The sequence below is a fragment of the Amblyomma mixtum genome, chromosome 3, assembly GCF_055824585.1.
Source record: "Amblyomma mixtum isolate Tamu chromosome 3, ASM5582458v1, whole genome shotgun sequence".
NCBI classification, from domain to species: Eukaryota; Metazoa; Arthropoda; class Arachnida; order Ixodida; family Ixodidae; genus Amblyomma; species Amblyomma mixtum.
In genome coordinates this window covers 229,188,550-229,205,085 of record NC_143014.1, presented here as the reverse complement: position 1 = coordinate 229,205,085, position 16,536 = coordinate 229,188,550, and the positions used below count along the sequence as shown (strand labels likewise).

The following is a 16,536-nucleotide window of genomic DNA, read 5'->3' as shown; positions in this document are numbered from 1 at the left end:
ATTTTTCGGTATTTTGTCTCTACGCTGTGCATTCTACAACTGGCTGGTTCAAAAAGACACTGAACAACTAGAAAGTTTCTGTTGACGCGAGCATATAACTGAGACGGCGGCAGTACTCTGACAACAGAGTGATTTCAAATGCGTACTTACGTCCTAGGAGCACGACGTCGCATCATAAAATCCGCCTTCTCCGCCGTGGCCTCCACCGCTAAAATGTCAGTAAATGTCACTGTTCACCACTCACGTCTTTCGGACCGAAGTTATTCAGCACTGAGACAAGGACGACAGGGTTCCACCATACTTGCACTGGACGTACGCATGGAAGGCGATGTCATCTTCGATCGTGGATTGATCAAGCAACACGAGGAAAGGAACACAAAAATGTATAACACAAATTCAATGACGACTAGCGAGTGCCAGCGTGTTTTCGCAGCTACCTGCATCCCTTGACACTCAACCCAACCACAGGAAAGATAAACCTGTTCCAAACAAACGAAGCAAAGGCCGGACGCAGTGAACAAGTACAATCGGAACGCCCTCTCCACTTCATGGAGCGTCGCGGGGAGTGTGGTCGGGAGGGCGGCTTAAAATGTTCGGTAGTGGGCTGTAGAGTGAGTGCCTCCGCGCCATTTCGTGGAAGGGGGCTGGGAGGGACAGGACAGACACAGAGGGGCCCTCGGGGAAGGAACAAAGGCAGACAGAAAAACCAGGGTTGAGCAGGTTTTTTTTTTGAGAGTGGACCCAGGAAAAGCAGGGAAGGCGGTGGTGAGAGGAGAAAAAAACTTGAAAAAAAAAGTGCGCAAAGACAGGTTACTCGTGTGACGTTTCTACAAGAGTTTGTTTTTATTTTGTTCTCTCTAGCACTGTACCTTTTCGCTAGCTAACCTTTTCTTTTTCGTCGATAGAGATGTCGGCGATTTATGATTAGTATCTCTTCCTGATAGGGTGAAGGGTGGGGCAGCTCGCGGTGGCGCTTGGCCAAGTTGTGTTATCAATGTGCGATCACTAGACGAAGAAGACGCGCAAAGAATGCCTGCACAAAACCAAAAATTTTGTGTCTTGATCGATGCATCGCTACAGACGGCTCCTAGCGGACATTAAGAAAACTGCTGCAATTAACGCGACAGCAACAAACCTTTTGCAGCCTCTGGCGCAGTTGCCGGAGGCTCGCTATGTTCATCAACCAGTCATGAATTCCATGCGCCACATGTTGCATGGGGGCGACGAAAGCGCTTGAAGTGCTGGCGTAATTGAAGTGCGTTGAAACAAGCAAAAAACCTTATCCTGGCAGCTTTCTCCGCGGCGACCGTAGCACACCAGAAAAAAATACAATGCGATAAACGCAAAAGAAGCACCAACAAATCTCAGAAGCGGGTTCTTTTGTTATTACGACGTTCAAAGAGCACCTCTTCGTCAGAGTGAAACGTGCAAGGTCTTGCTATTTGGTCACGCTTAACCCTTTTACCTCTGATGTAGGATATGCAGGCAGACTAAATGCGAGAATGTTAACTCTTCTCGTGTACAACTAGTGTACGTGTGACTGTCGATAGGTTTTGCCCGGCAACTCGCTAATGGCGCATGATGTTTCTGCACTGTGAAGCCCAGAGTAATCTGCGCAGGATTTATGAAGGCTGCTGGCGGATATATACTAGCCATTTCCCGCACACACTGCATGTTTTGCTACTGCGCAGCTCACGCTTAGGCCTTTTCTACCAGATATGTACGATACAGGCGGGGAAAATGTTGGAATCGCAGTTGTGCCCATGCCTAGCCCGTATATTTTCCATACAGGACCAATTTAGGCTACAGGCGGAAATACTGGTGTTAGCCCACACACAGCCCAATTGGTTCCGTTAGGGCGCTGCAAGGGCAGCCCCTGTTGGGTGTGCCCGCACTTCACCGTCATGTAGCCCCATCTTTTATGCACACGAACTGCACGCAGCCCATGCTTACCCCTTTCATACCCGATTTAGAATACAGGCGGTGAAGACATCGGAATGGCAAATGTGCCCATGCCCAGCCCTCGCGGGACCTTCGCCGGTGTTGCTAAGATAGCCCAAACTGCATTCCTGAAACGCTTCGCCACTGTGAAGCCCATAGTTTAGCCCCTGTATTTCCTACGCGGGACCCATGTCGGCTGAAGGCGGGAATACTAGCTCTTTGCCCACACAAAAACACTGCGGCTCCCTCATGGTGGTGCACGGGCAGCCCCTTTTGGGGTTGCCCGCGCTTCACCATAATAGAGCCCGCATCCTAGCCCACGTGTATCTGCGGTGGGACCTAGGTGGGCTGCCCAGTCTGTTTCAGCCCATGCCTAGCCGACGAGGGACCCATTCGGGCACGAAGTGGGCAGCCCCAGCGTTTTGTGCCAGCACTGCACCCACGGGGGACCCCTGTGGGTTTATTGCGGGCAGCCACCAGCCCTCATTGCCCATGTCGGACCCGCATGGGCCCGCCACCTTGTGCTACTGGGGGAGCTTTCAGCGAGCGTTGTTTACCATGCTGCATGCGTTGTTTCTCGTACTGCGTGCGTTGTGACGTACAAAGCGTGTCAGTCGACCTTCAGCATCAGGTTCAACACGAGGTACTTCTCTGCGTTCGTGAGAAGAACAACTACGGCTGCGACTGTGTCGTATTCAACTGTTCTCCACGAGGTCATAAGCCCGCAGCGAAAGCGCTCGCTGCTTTGACAAAGAATTCAAGCCAACCAAAGCAAGCGTAATCTGCTCGAAGCACTTGCGTAAGAGCGGCTGCATGCAAAGCTTGTCACTAATGTGATCACTAGACATTTCTGTCAAAAAAGCACGGCTGAACCATGATACAGTTCCTTTGATTTTCTCGCGCATGAGAGGTGGGTCACCATTCCCAAGAAGCGCTTCTTCTAAAAGTAGAAACATGCTCACGTAGCCTCTGCAGAACCTTTGGAGAGGCTCAACCATGTGTCGCTGTCCTCAGCTTAGGCCGGGCCAGACCACCTGCGGCGTGCTCAGCAAGACTCGGTTCGACGCATCCAAGCAAGACAGCATCGAAGCTATTCATAGGCGGCCATTGCTGTCTGGTCACTATAATGGTAGCTAAGGGATTAAAATGAAAGCGTTGGACAGAGGGCTGTCTGATTTTGGACGCAAATTTAAGAGAAAAATGAACGCCAACCAAGTTTGGGCAAAAAAAAAACACGACGTTTCCAAACCTTGCTCGGTTTCTTCTTCAAGTTGTGGCAGCGGGCGAGTTGCAGCTTAGCATTTAAACACACATATAGTTGACCACCGGGTAAGTGAACCTAAACTGCAGATCTAGGAAGGGCGAACGTTTCCGAGGAAGCGATCAATATTTCCCAACATCTGCTCAACGCGCCATGACTGAAGCAGCAGCCTTCTGCCCGGATATTTCTTTCCAGCGCACAATGATTGCATCACTACTCTGTAGTCACATGCCTTGCGGTGCTTGTCCGCTGCGCTTCGCTATTTTTACATCAGCTTTGTGCTGCTTCATCGTTTCCTTGAAATACTTTGTTGCCCCAACCCACAATGCCGGGTACTGAGGAGGGTTTTTTGTACACAACGCCTTGGGGCTTCTCTTTAGGATGACGCTCATTCAAGCAGGCCAGGAGGCGTCCGGTGGTGGTAATCGGCTTGAGTATTGTACTTCCGACAATACGAGAATGCCGGCACTTTTTTCCGCATGTAATGCATACGCATCTCTCATGCTGGCGTATGCTTGTGCTTTCAGGTTCAGGTTTCAGGTTTCAGGTATGCTTTTTGGTTTCAGGTGATACTTGGAATGGACACACTGTAGTATCCTTTGGTGGTCAGGGAAAAAATAGTCGGCATATTTGCTTTTACAACACCACGGAAAGCTGCGATCTGTACTCAGCGCAGCGCCAGATTCATATGGGCGCTTGTCCTGTCCTCAAAGTGTCGTCACGACCTCTTTGACCAATCACAGGCGGCGGCTCGCCCCAAGTTGTGCTCCGCGGCACAGGCAGAGTATTTCTGCTAGAAAAGGTTTGGTTTGGTTTGGTTTATGGGGTTTAACGTCCCAAAGCGACTAAGGCTATGAGAGACGCCGTAGTGGAGGGCTCCGGAAATTTCGACCACCTGGGGTTCTTTAACGTGCACTGACATCGCACAGTACACGGGCCTCTAGAATTTCTCCCCCAAAGAAATTCCAGCCGCCGCGGCCGGGATCGAACCCTCGTCTTTCGGGTCAGCAGCCGAGCACCATAACCGCTGAGCCACCGCGGCGGCTGCTAGAAAAGGCTATTTGCGCTTGGTTTTGACTTATTTGGGTTTGATATTCGGGTATACAGCATGAAAAACCACAGGACGACGCTGCCAGCCCGATTTTAACAAAAACTGCTTCATCTCTCTTTAAAGAAGCATCATGTCCATACTTCGTCTTCCTTTTCAGCCTGCCTTGTTTCCTTTTAACATAGCTTTCTTAGAATTGATTCCGAAGGCTGTGTAGTAAAGTAGCTTTTCGTCGTTATTCGAAAGCGCTGTAAAAGCAGTAATGCTATAGGGACGAAAATTTAATTTTGTACGATCTTAAATTTCCACACAATTGTGCGGCGATCCTCCGTGGAGCCGCTATTAAATCACAAATTAGGTGCATACCACAAAGAAAATTCTGTAATTTCTAATTTCGTTTGGGTAACTAAGCTGATTTTTCTCAGTTATCTGCACAGGAAACAATTTTCTTTTGTTGTTGCTGCTTTTTGAGAGGAACAAAGCAAAGAGAATGCATGAGTGCATTATAATTCGAACATGTTTCTACAGGTTCACTAAACGCCGTAATGTTACCATTAATAAGACATGAAACACCTGATAGCAAATTACGTAACTTTTTATTAAATACATTTCAAATTAAAACACGCTATCTTTAACAGAAAATTAAACGTTGGTGAAAAAAAATTCTCCAAAGTACCGCCTTCACCACAAGGGCGGTACACGGTGGCCCGGAAGCGGAAGCGACCTGCGTAAAAAAATATATAGAACTGAATGAGGCAAAATAAAGAGAGATAAAACACTACAAATCCGTTTCGCCTAATGCAGTAATTATAATTAATACAGGCACAGGGGCCCCGACCTCCTAAATCTATTCTACAATCTGCGTGCAGAGTTAATAAAGATTGCGGGTAGGAAAGAAAACAATATCGCACGAAATATTTGTTTACTGCAGCGTTGTTTTTCTGTGAGCCTCACAGACCGTCCACGGACTCATCATCATTCGGCAATCTTATACGGCTTCAGGAAAAACCGGAATTCAAAATCCCGACTCCCATTGGTCACAAAAGTTTTTATTTCCACCTTAAAACCTGCCGACCATCAGGTCTTAGGTGCTGATGAAAACTGTTAAATGCAGAAACACCTCCTCTCCTTAAAGCTGAAAAAAATGTGCCTGGGGTGACGATACTTGCGAAAGCTGTTGTCCCCTCTTACTGATGCAGCAAACACGGATGACCCTAGATCTCATTCATCAAAATCGGTAGGGCGCATGGGCGTCCCGAAAGGGGCAATGGGGGAGGGCGATTGCTCCCCCCCCCCCCCTGGAATTGTGGATATTAAATATTTATGCCCTAGTAGAATAGTAGAAAACAACTATAAAACTACCACCTGCCCCATCCCCGGCACAGGCGCACGAAAGGTCCCCTTTGAAGGCAGATCGAATTCCGAGCAGCTGAGCAGAAGATCACCGACCTACTTTGCGGGGGACCGTGCGCTGTGAGGGCTGCTTCAAGGTGGCGTTGAAAGCGCTCTACGAGTCCGTTTGTTTGTGGACGGTAAGATGCAAACCGTAGCCGTGCTGCTGCAAGCAGTTTGAGGAGTGCTGTGAAAAGCGACGACTCGAACTGCCGACCGCGGTCAGTGACGATGGTTGTGGGGCAGCCGAACCGCGCAACACAAGTAGAGGCAGTAGCTGATATAATGTCGGCGATTGGCGTAGCCTCTGGCCATCGGGTGAAGCGATCGACGCATGTCAATAAACACCGGTACCCTGACATGGGGGTAGGGGGCCAACGATGTCGATATGGACTACTGCGAAGCGTTGGTTGGGCTGCAGGGAACGGTGGGTTGGGGGCACAGGGCACCGGTGTACTTTCGCACGCTGGCAGGGTGCACAAGCGCGGACCCGGTCGCGAATGTCGGTGTTCATGCGGGAACAGACAAAGCGGGATTTGATCAGGTTGTGAGTTGCACAAATTGCAGGATGGGAAAAGGTGTGCAAGGATTCCAAGATTTTCTTGCGGAAAACGATGTCCGAAACCGGCCTTCGCGTACCTGTAGAGGAATCACGAACGATTGTCACGTCTTCAATGAGGACTTTCTCGAGGTTCAGGAATGTTTCCGCTGTGCGTAGGCGGAACAGCTCGGAGTCGCTTGGTTATGGTGCAGACAGTTGATGTATGTCGAAGGGAAAGGAGGATGAAGTTGAAGTTTGTGAACGACTGCCTGTGACGGCATCGATGTGACTAGAGGGCGTCAGCAGCGGTGTTGTCGACACAACTGATCTGTCACATGTCTGTCGTGTATTCAGATATGAAGGAAAGTTGTCTCACTTCCCGTGGGGTGTATGGATGCAGAACGGCCAATTGAGTAAGTAAGAGGCTTGTGATCTGTGAAAACAGTAAATGCTCTGCCGTCAAGCAAGTCGCAGAAATGACGCACTCCCAGGTATATGGAGAGAAGTTCACGGCCAAAAACACTGTATCCTGTCTGGGCAGGAGTCAGGCGTTTTGAGAAGAAGGCGAGGGGTTGCCTTATGCCACTGACCTGCTGCTGAAGGACAGCTCCGAGCGCGATGTTGGAAGCGTCTGTCATGAGTGCTAGCGGATAATCGGGGTTTGGGTGAGCAAGTAGAGTGGCGTCGGCCAGAGTGCGCTTGATGGCGTTAAAGGCATCGTCCGCAGCGGTGTCCTAGTGTAGTGTTTTCGCCGAGTGCTTGCCGCAAAGCATGCGGTCAAGTGGTTCAAGCAGGGTGGCACAATTTCTGATGAATCGGTAGTAAACATTTACGAGGCCGAGAAATTGGCGGAGCTTCGTGCTTGAAGTGGGTTTGGGAAACTCGATGATTGCTTGCACTTTTTTGGGAAGCGGCTGGATGCCGTTGTTGCACAAGTCATGGCCGAGAAATTCCAGAGCTGGTTTTCTGAACTCACTTTTTTCGGTGTTGACAACAATGCCGTTAGAAGAAAGACGCTCGAAAAGTAGGCGGAGGTGGTGCAGGTATTCTTCAATACATGAAATTGCCACGAGATTGTCATCCACATTGGCGAACACGAAGGGAAGGTCACGTACGACGGAGTCGATGAAACGCTGGGAGGTCTGCGCAGCGTTGCGAAGTCCGAATGGCATTCTTAAGAATTCGAACAATCCGAATGGTGTCGTGATCGCAGTTTTGGGGATGCCTTCTTGTGTTGCGGCGATCTGATTATATGCCCGAATCAGATCTATTTTTGAAAAGATGGTTGCATCGTGCAGAGCCTACGTGAAAGCTTGTTTGTTGGGCAGTGGGTGTCGGCCCGACACGGTCTTGGTGTTCAGGAAACGGTAGTCGCCTCATGGTCTCCAGTCTCCTGAGTTCTTCGGGACAAGATGGAGTCGAGATGCCCAGCTGCTGGATGAGGGTCTGATGATACCAACTTCAAGCATATGCTCGAATTCTGCACGGGCTACCTTGAGTTTGTACGTAGCCAGGCGTCGTGGGCGAGAGAAAAAAGGTGGTGCTGATGTGATAATGTGGTGCTGAATGTCGAGGCAGACGGGTTGAGTTCAATCCGGGGCTGACATTAGCTTGGAAAATTCATTAATCAGGGCTGCAAACGACTCCTTGGCAATTGCAGCGCTTCGTGGTGCTACATCGGTAGTTGCCCACACTCCAATGCCACGAATAAAGAGTACGGATGCGGAGTCAATGAGGCGTTTCCGCTTGACGTCAATGAGGAGCTTGTGCTTGGTTAAAAAGTCGGCTCCAATAATGGCAGTGTGAAAGACTGACTGCGTACGTGACGTCTATGCATTGCTCAAACGAACTTACTACATCTGCTAGAGCCAGAGACATTGTGTCTGTGTCCAGAACTATCGACGAGGACATGTATTCGAAGGCGCCACTGTGGAAGGCGGCGGGCTCTACAGAGGACAGACGACCACAAAGAGCCAGAGGAGAGAAGACGAGAAGCCACGTGCGGTGCCAGACGCTCACCACAATTTCCTGTGGTTTTTTGGGCGGTTGTGCTCTCCCCCTCCCCTCCTTCGGGCGCGGGCAGACAAGCGCGTTTGTGTGTGCGTGCGGCCGGCAAGCGACCCTACCAGCAGCAGACTCAACATACCGCGTGACAGCTCGAAGTGGCGAAGAAAGTTGGCGGCTGGAACGGGACGGGCTGTCAGAGGAGGATGCGAGGCGTTGGCTGCAGGAAAGCGCAGCCCTACGAGGGACACATGATCCCCGCGACACATCCCCTACGAGGCTGTCGCCCTTCCCGTCGTAATAGTCGCGGCATCATGGAAATTCGGCGTAGGCCCTTGGCTGGCTGCAAAAGCAGCGACGGCGAAAAGACCGTTGGGGGAAGAGGACCCTGGGAGAGAAGAAGCCGAGATGGTCGAGAGATGCGGTGGTCGCGCCAGAACACAACGGACAGGAGAGATGAGAGCCGGGCGCCGGGAAGAGAGACAGACCACGGGGGCGCCGAAGCAGCCGCGGCCTGATTAAGCAAGATGACCGAAGTGAAGCCCTGACCTGCTGGAAGGACAACCAGTTCTCCTTAAAGCCAGCGTTGAGCGGACTCCCAGTTTCGCCTTTAGGCAGAGAAATAATGTTTTGCCAGGTTACCGCCTCATTGGGTCAATTCTACTCGCTTCAGCAGGACCCGAAGAAAGCAACTAATTGGATTGTTTTGTGAGTGACCCCCGACAGGCACAAACGTCACAGCAGAACCAACGTCGGCGACTAAAAACACCCACCGGAAGACTCTTCGAAGCCCGAGGCTGAGCGTCACAAAGCGCTGTTTGTATACTGGAATACGCGTTCCGTTCACTTCTTGCAGGTAGGAAATTGGAGCTGAAGCACGCTATGCTTTTGTGGCTGGGAGAACGCTCACATGGCCCTTGGTGTCAATGAGAAATTTCTGACTGGTGGTTCTGTTGTAGACGTGAAAGAGGCGACATTCTTCTTGGCACTGACCGCTCGCCGCCGCCGCTAGTGGTCGGCCGGCAGGTTTTGCGCCCAACTGCAAGCAGGAGGCAGTGGCTAGCGTTGGCGGCGAAGCGGGGATGGTAGTAGCAGGTGTTTGGGCCTGAGGATTGACTTCGCTCACGCTGTCCGCGCTGTCGAGGTGTTGAGGAGCGGTGACATTGGCGTCCACGGTATGGAGGCGGCTTTCGAGCTGAGAAGTTTCAGTTTCTCGAGCTCAGAACAAAGGCGGTCAACTTCGGAAGGCGTATCGGTGATGGATGCAAGATGAGACGGCTGAGGAGTGGTAATAGGAACGGCCAACGGCGACCACTGCGTAGGCCCGCTGACGGCAGTGACGGTGAAGTGTGGTGTGGGTACTGTGATGTCAAATCCATAGTGTGATGTGAAATCCATGGTGGCGGCTGTGGCAGGCACCATTTGGACGTTGGACGGCAGGCGTGGTAGAAAAATATTTTGTAGCACAGCATTGTCCATGGTCTGCGCACTATTGCCGAGAAGCTGCGTCTTCCTCCGCAAGAGCTGACTTGGTCGTCGGTCACCGAACTATTCCGCGGAGAGTAGCTGTTGTATACCCGTTCTTTCGGACGTGGCTGTTCTTTGCAGTAGGGCTGCCTTCAGGTCATCAGATGAATGTGCCGGAGGATTGGTGCAAAACGAGGTCGAGTATGTCGGACACCCTTTCTGCAGCTGTTGATGGCAGCGCGCCGACCACGTGGTGGCATTTCTGCTGCTGAAATGTGTTCCTTGAGAGCTGGAATTGGGATTCCACTTGCAGGAACCACGCGGCCAGGTTGCGTTCCCAGTACGGCAGGAAACGGACAGTGACAGCACAGACGGCTTCGCCGGGCACATCTGTCGTTGTCTGGCTGAGGTTGGGCGTATGTGGTTGATTCGCTTCCATTTCAGCACCGTGAGTTGACGTCGTGTCTTCGTTAGCTTGGAGAAAGGCTTGGCTCAACGTTACTAAGGTTCGTTAAAAACCGGGTCACCAATTGTGGGGCGTAAGCTGCTTGAAGATTCTCAGAGAAGACCAGACGTCTTTGCAGTTATTTATTTATTTATTTATTTATTTATTTGAAAATACTGCAGCCCCACTCTAGGGGCTATAGCAGGAGTGGGTACAAAAATGTGGAACAATTCCACGTATACAAGAGTACATTACAAGCATTACAAATATAAACGCTAGAAAAACAACATACAATGCTACGACTCAACTGCCGACGCGAAATCAGAGATTGATAGTGCACGAATGTTACCATCCAAAGAATTCCAACTCTCCACAGTGCGCGGAAAAAGCTGTTTATTCAACCGTTTATTCTCTTAGTGGTCACGGAGCTGCGGCGGGGAGCTCGGGAGGCGTGCCCCGCCGCTACAAGAGGGAAAAGAGAGGAGAACGAAAGAGCGCGCCAGATTCGGGGCGCGTGGGGTGCTGTCTGGTTGGTCTGGATCGTTTCAAGTGACACTGCAGATTTCGACCACAGCAGCGCTCACCTCACGTTGCCGGATGCGTAGAAAAACACGCTTAAGTTGTGCCGGCGAGGGCTTGCGCCATGATTGGGACACTACAAATCAAACGCCGGCTTGGCAACGTGTTTGCCTTAATTCCATCCGGCACAGTATTTCATTTTAAAAATGTTGCGGAAGGGATGATACTCTTTTCTTTTACACACTGTTCGCACAGTTAAACAACGAACTACCAAATACACCCGCCCCCCTCTAAAAGACCATTACAGGGACACACGTGACTCTGGAATGAACGTAAACGCAACCTTCTATAGCTGGCAGCCTAAGATTGAATGTAACCGACAATAGGACAAAAGTGTGTTCGACATGGTTCATACTTTTCCGCACTTCATTACGCATGTGAGCTAAATATCTGTTTCAAACTATCTCTGACCTGTTTCCGAATAGCTTCTGAAAGCAGTGCCAGCCAGTGGTAATAACGGGGTCGTTATGAAGAAAAGCGACGAGCGCTCGCCAGAAAGCGACAAGGAGGACGAAGTACAAATAAGATCTGCTACTGGAGACAAATAAGCAAGCAAACCACATCCTACAGAGACGCAGAAGTTTAAAATATAATTCAGTTTGTTTCATTAGTGCCTGTTTCTTAAGATGTGTCATCCAAAATGTGGTTTTGAAGCTAGTTAACATCTTTACTAAATTACGTTCTGCTGTGCCGCTTGTACTATAGCTCCTTAAATCCAGACAAAAAGAAATCGCGTCTTTGCCGTAGGCTATTTAGTCGAAGAGAATACGAATAAGATCCTCGAAACTGCGGAACACTACGTATAAGCGGAGCCCCATAGTAAAACTTCGGCAGCAATGCATCACATGCGTTTGGCGCTTCTGCCACTGTCATCAAATATTAGGAAGCGACTGGCGCTGATGAGCCGCCAGGCTGCCAGGAGTGGAATGGTTGTGAGATGTTCGCTCTCGTACTTTTGCGACTGAAGTTTAAGGTTGTTATCAGAAGTATGCAGGCATCTGCGACATGCCACTCACGCATGCGGGCGGGGAAAAGCAGCCGAGATCACCGAGCGCCGACTCCCGCGGAACCTCTCCGCTGCGTTGTGCCCGCAGGAGCACTGCCAGCACCTTGGCAGTGGTAGTGGTGGTGAGAGAGGCGGGTCGCGGCCCAGCCGATAACGCCACCCGCGTGGGTGAATACGCGGGAAGGCCAACACACACGTCGCTGTCCACGAATGCCGGGTAGTCGAGCCTGGGTCGTTAATAGAGGCGTTAATAGACGACGTCCACTCAGGTATTTCCGAAAAGAAATGCAAAGCAATGTCGGCATACCTAACACTGTCTTGCCAAAAACATATTAACCACTAATTATGTGTCGAGAGAAAAGGACCCATGCAGTCACACTTTTATTCGAGTGACTGCATGGGTCCTTTTACCTCGACACATAAATAGTGGTTAATATGTGGTGAACGAAATATTAAAACTGTAATACTAGAGGCAAAAATGACGATCAAATGTTCTACAATATCCTTAACAGCGCCAGCCGGATACCCCTAAGCACGAACTCCCTATGAAATGCCCTTACCATTATGTCGCTTCGACCATAGCGGAAGCAGCATGTGGCCGGGTTCAGCACACTCGCAAGAATAATAAGGAAAACCTACCCCTATTGGTCGGATTTTTTGTTGTAAATCCAGCACTACGAAGCAAAAATAAACATTGCCGATATATCGCAGTTCAGTTTCCTTATCATTCTTAAATCATCCTTCACAACTCAGAGCATCGCTTTGCACACAATGTTCCATTTGAACTGTGATCGGTTGTCGCTTATAACTTATCCTTTCTTATTTTATCACTAAGCAGTTTTCATTGCCAGTATCTTTTTTTTTCTGCCACATACCCTAACAGGAACTTATCCTCTCTAGAGTTACACATAGGTACTCCTCCTAGGCAACACTGCTGGTTCATGTAAGGGTGTCGTGCCCAAAGTTTAGAAAGTCAGAGTGGCCTGCGCTGCAAATATCTTCTTGCGGACTTTTTTATCGGTACATCTAATTTCCTTCCGCTTTACACATTCCTAGTGTTGTTTTTCAATGACAGGCGCAGCGCTGGCTATTATTCCCACCTCTTAAAACGTCTACGGCACCCGAGTACCTTTAATCTAATCTGTCCAGAACTCACTGCTGCTGTCCCACTACCCCCTGATCGGTTTTTCATCGGGATGCATGTCCGCGGAGTCCAGAATCACATTATACTGTACAGAAGACGATATGCATTTGCAAAACTGTGCCGCATGCTCTGCCTCCAAGCGTTCCGTGATAGGCCATCAGAGCGCTCGTTGATGGGCACAAATAGGAGTGCATGAGTTGTCTGCCGTAGAGGGATGTATTGCAGTGCAGAGTACGTACACAAGCGGAAATTCACTGCTCAAAAGACTGCCCACCAAGCCGCCACGCAACATCGAGTACGCTAACCTGGATGTTCCGTGCTCCAGACTAGCGTTTAGCGGGTGAAACATCATAACATCGGCTGCACTCGCTGCTCCAAGTCAATCAGAGATTTTGGTTTTTGATACCAACACGTGTACATTCTGCGTGCGTGGCTGATCCGGCAAGTTGGTACTTCATGGCATCCAGATGTACAACACAACGAAAATTTAGCACACCGAAGAAGGAAAGACGGAACACCACCGCGCTGGCCGTTTCGTCTGACTTAAAGGAGGAGGACTGATAAACTTGTGCGAACAGCATCATTCCGCCACGTGCCCGCACAGGTTTACGTTTCACAAGTCATTCTTTGTGTGCACTGCTCATGACTGGAATGTCCTTCCCAACCATGTGGCGCTCAGCGTTGATCCTGTACTACTCAAGACTACAAGCAGCCTCATCATAACCGTGTATACTAACAGCCTGAAGCTATTTATCGCCGCCCACCCGCCCTGCTCTCATCTAAAGTCCTACTTTTGGAGTCAAATAAATAAACAAGGTAAGTGGGAACGATGCCTGTGAGCAACACCACACATGACAGGTTCATATTTGATTCTCAAAACGGAAAGCCACCCTTAAAAAAGCACCCTGAGTTCATATTTCAGCAGGAACATATAGGGCATGCCAGGAAATGTAACCTGCGTTTTGTGGAAGAAAGACCGTACTAGAAAATAGTGACTACTAAAATTTTCATCGATTTTTTGGTGTTGTCTAAGCAGTTCAATAGTTAAGAACAATTAGCACGCTTTTGAACTGCTGGTTTCAGTGAAGTTGGAAATCCTTCAAAAAACAAATGGAGCTTTTGCAACAAGGAACGCTTTATGGCAGGTTGGCCGCTTTTTACAGGAGTTATATGCAAGACCCGAATTACAAAACGGCCACGCCACCGCAGCGCTACTGTTCCCGCTCCAAAATAACTGAATTATGTCAAGCAGAATAGCTGCCCCTAATGGACCAATTAGTTTGCCGTGTTCGCAAAGCCCAATGGCAAGGAGTTCGATCCCAGGCTAATTTCCCCAGTTTTCTTTTAGCGACTCCTGAGCTGCAGCGCCGCTGAGCTGCAGCCTGACTCTCTTTTTCCTCCATGGAACACGGCGCAGTAGCTGTGTATCCCTCCACATTTATACCCACGGCGCAATCTCCTTTCGCATGCGCAGTAGCCCGCTGCGGCGAGTGGCTAGGTGTTTACATCTCTGTGGACACCTGAACCAGAGGGAAGGCGCGTAACTGCCGTCATGGAAGAGTGGACACCTCAATACGGCTTTAAGCTAAGTGGCAGTACTGACACGTATGCGCTGCATTAGTGGCAGTACTGACACGTATGCGCTGCATTAGTTGGCATGGGAACATTGTGCCAGAAATGCGGCGATGAAGTCGTAGGCCGTCGGTGTTTGTTGTGTTCGTTGGCGTTGGCGTTGACTAGGTTTTACACTCCGATCATTTTAAGTAAAGGAAGTGCACATAATGGCTCCCTGGGTCAATGGACGCCGAGCGCGCGCGGCGAGGCATGTCAGCTGTCCATGGTGATGTTACTTGCTCCTCGCGTATGCGCAGTATGGTTGAGCAAACAAGCACGCGAAACGGCGAGACTGTGTCCCATGTAGCTGACGCTACAAAAGCGAAGGCGAGTTCAAGCCTCCACCCATCGCCGATGCAGCCGCCTCCACACTTAAAAAGACAGCGCCCACCAGAGCACTCGCAGCCTCACAACAAAGTGCCACGGCAAAATTAAAATCAGAAGCAATGTGAGGTGATCAACAAAGTGCGAAGGCGAAATAAAAATTAATTACGCAGTGTGATACGATCAACAAATTGCGAGGACGACATTAAAATTAAACACGCAATGTGAGGCGATCAACAAAGTGCGCCGGCGAAATTAAAATTAAACACGCAGTGTGAGGAGATCAACAAAGTGCGACAGAGAAATTAAAATTAAAGACGCAATGTGAGGCGATCAACAAAGTGCAACGGCGAAATTAAAATTAAAGACGCAATGAGAGGCGATCAACAAAGTGCCACGGCGAAATTGAAATTAAACACGCAATGTGAGGCGATCAACAAAGTGCCACGGCGAAATTAAAATTAAAGACGCAATGAGAGGCGATCAACAAAGTGCCACGGCGAAATTGAAATTAAACACGCAATGTGAGGCGATCAACAAAGTGCGACGGCGAAATTAAAATTGAAGACGCAATGAGAGGTAATCAACAAAGAGCGACAGAGAAATTGAAATTAAACACGCAATGTGAGGCGATCAACAAAGTGCGCCGCGAAATTAAAATTGAAGACGCAGTGAGAGGCAATCAACAAAGTGCGACGGTGAAATTGAAATTAAAGACGCAATGTGAGGCGATCAACAAAGTGCAACAGCGAAATTAAAATTAAAGACGCAATGTGAGGCGATAAACAAAGTGCAACGGAGAAATTAAAATTACAAGACACAATGTGAGGCGATCAACGAAGTGCAACGGCGAAATTAAAATTAAAGACGCATTTTGAGGCGATCATTCTAAAACCGAAAATTAAAAAAAATGTAAAATCAATGCTGCTAGAGCAGATTTGTCCCATCCAATGCGCCATCACCTGTCAGTTTTTTGTTACACGGATAATGAAGAACCTGAGGCGCCAGCATGAAACTGCATTTTGCTAACCTCCTAGAGCTTTTCCTATTGCCTCGCAGACCACTAAGTAGCTATGCCTCCAAATTAGAGTAATAAAGAAGCTAGAAAAGAGATCATGAACAAAATATCAGAAGGAATGGAGTCATTTTCGATGCTGCTTTCTATAACACTCACCGGAGAAGCGTCGGATGTCAAAGCACCGCGTTGGTCGATGGGTGGTCGGCTGACGGTCCTGCGAGGCTGGGCTCTCTCCGGGACATGCAGCCTCCGTGGACATCGACGTGGAGATCGGTACAAGCGGCCGGTACGACGTCCCTGTCCCCCGCGTTTGCTGACGCCAAGCCGGATCGAGACGTCTAGGCCCCTGCGAGACTCGCAGACCGGTGGCAGCTCAGGTTGCCTCTTCGCAGAGTCCACGTAGCAGCCGCAGCTCTCGAGGCAGGAGCCCAGTCTTCCCTTGGCGGCGCCACGCCAACAAGGAGGAGTCGGGATACGCGGCATGAGCGACGATCTGAACGAAGGGCCAGGCGGAGCGGTCTTCAAAGAGACCGTCAGCATGGTGACTCGTCGAGGAAAAAGGAAGGCCCAGCGCAGCGTCTGCGTTCGAATCGCCGCGTGCAGAACGTGGAAGGCGCAACGCGTGCGCCCGAGCGATCCTAATTGCTGTTCTGCCTCCTCTTCTTCCTGGTGCTTGTGCAAGCTGCCACAGCTGTGGAAAGTCTTAGCGGTGCTCAAACGAGCGAGGCTCTGCGATAGAGAGGCCTACGGTA

The 16,536-nt window shown here is 49.8% G+C and overlaps 1 pseudogene; it reads right to left on the bottom strand.

The window, feature by feature from the left end:
• Window positions 1-9,814: 9,814 nt before the first annotated feature.
• Window positions 9,815-16,324, bottom strand: LOC149353955 (uncharacterized; annotated as a pseudogene).
• Between the last annotated feature and the right edge of the window lie 212 nt (window positions 16,325-16,536).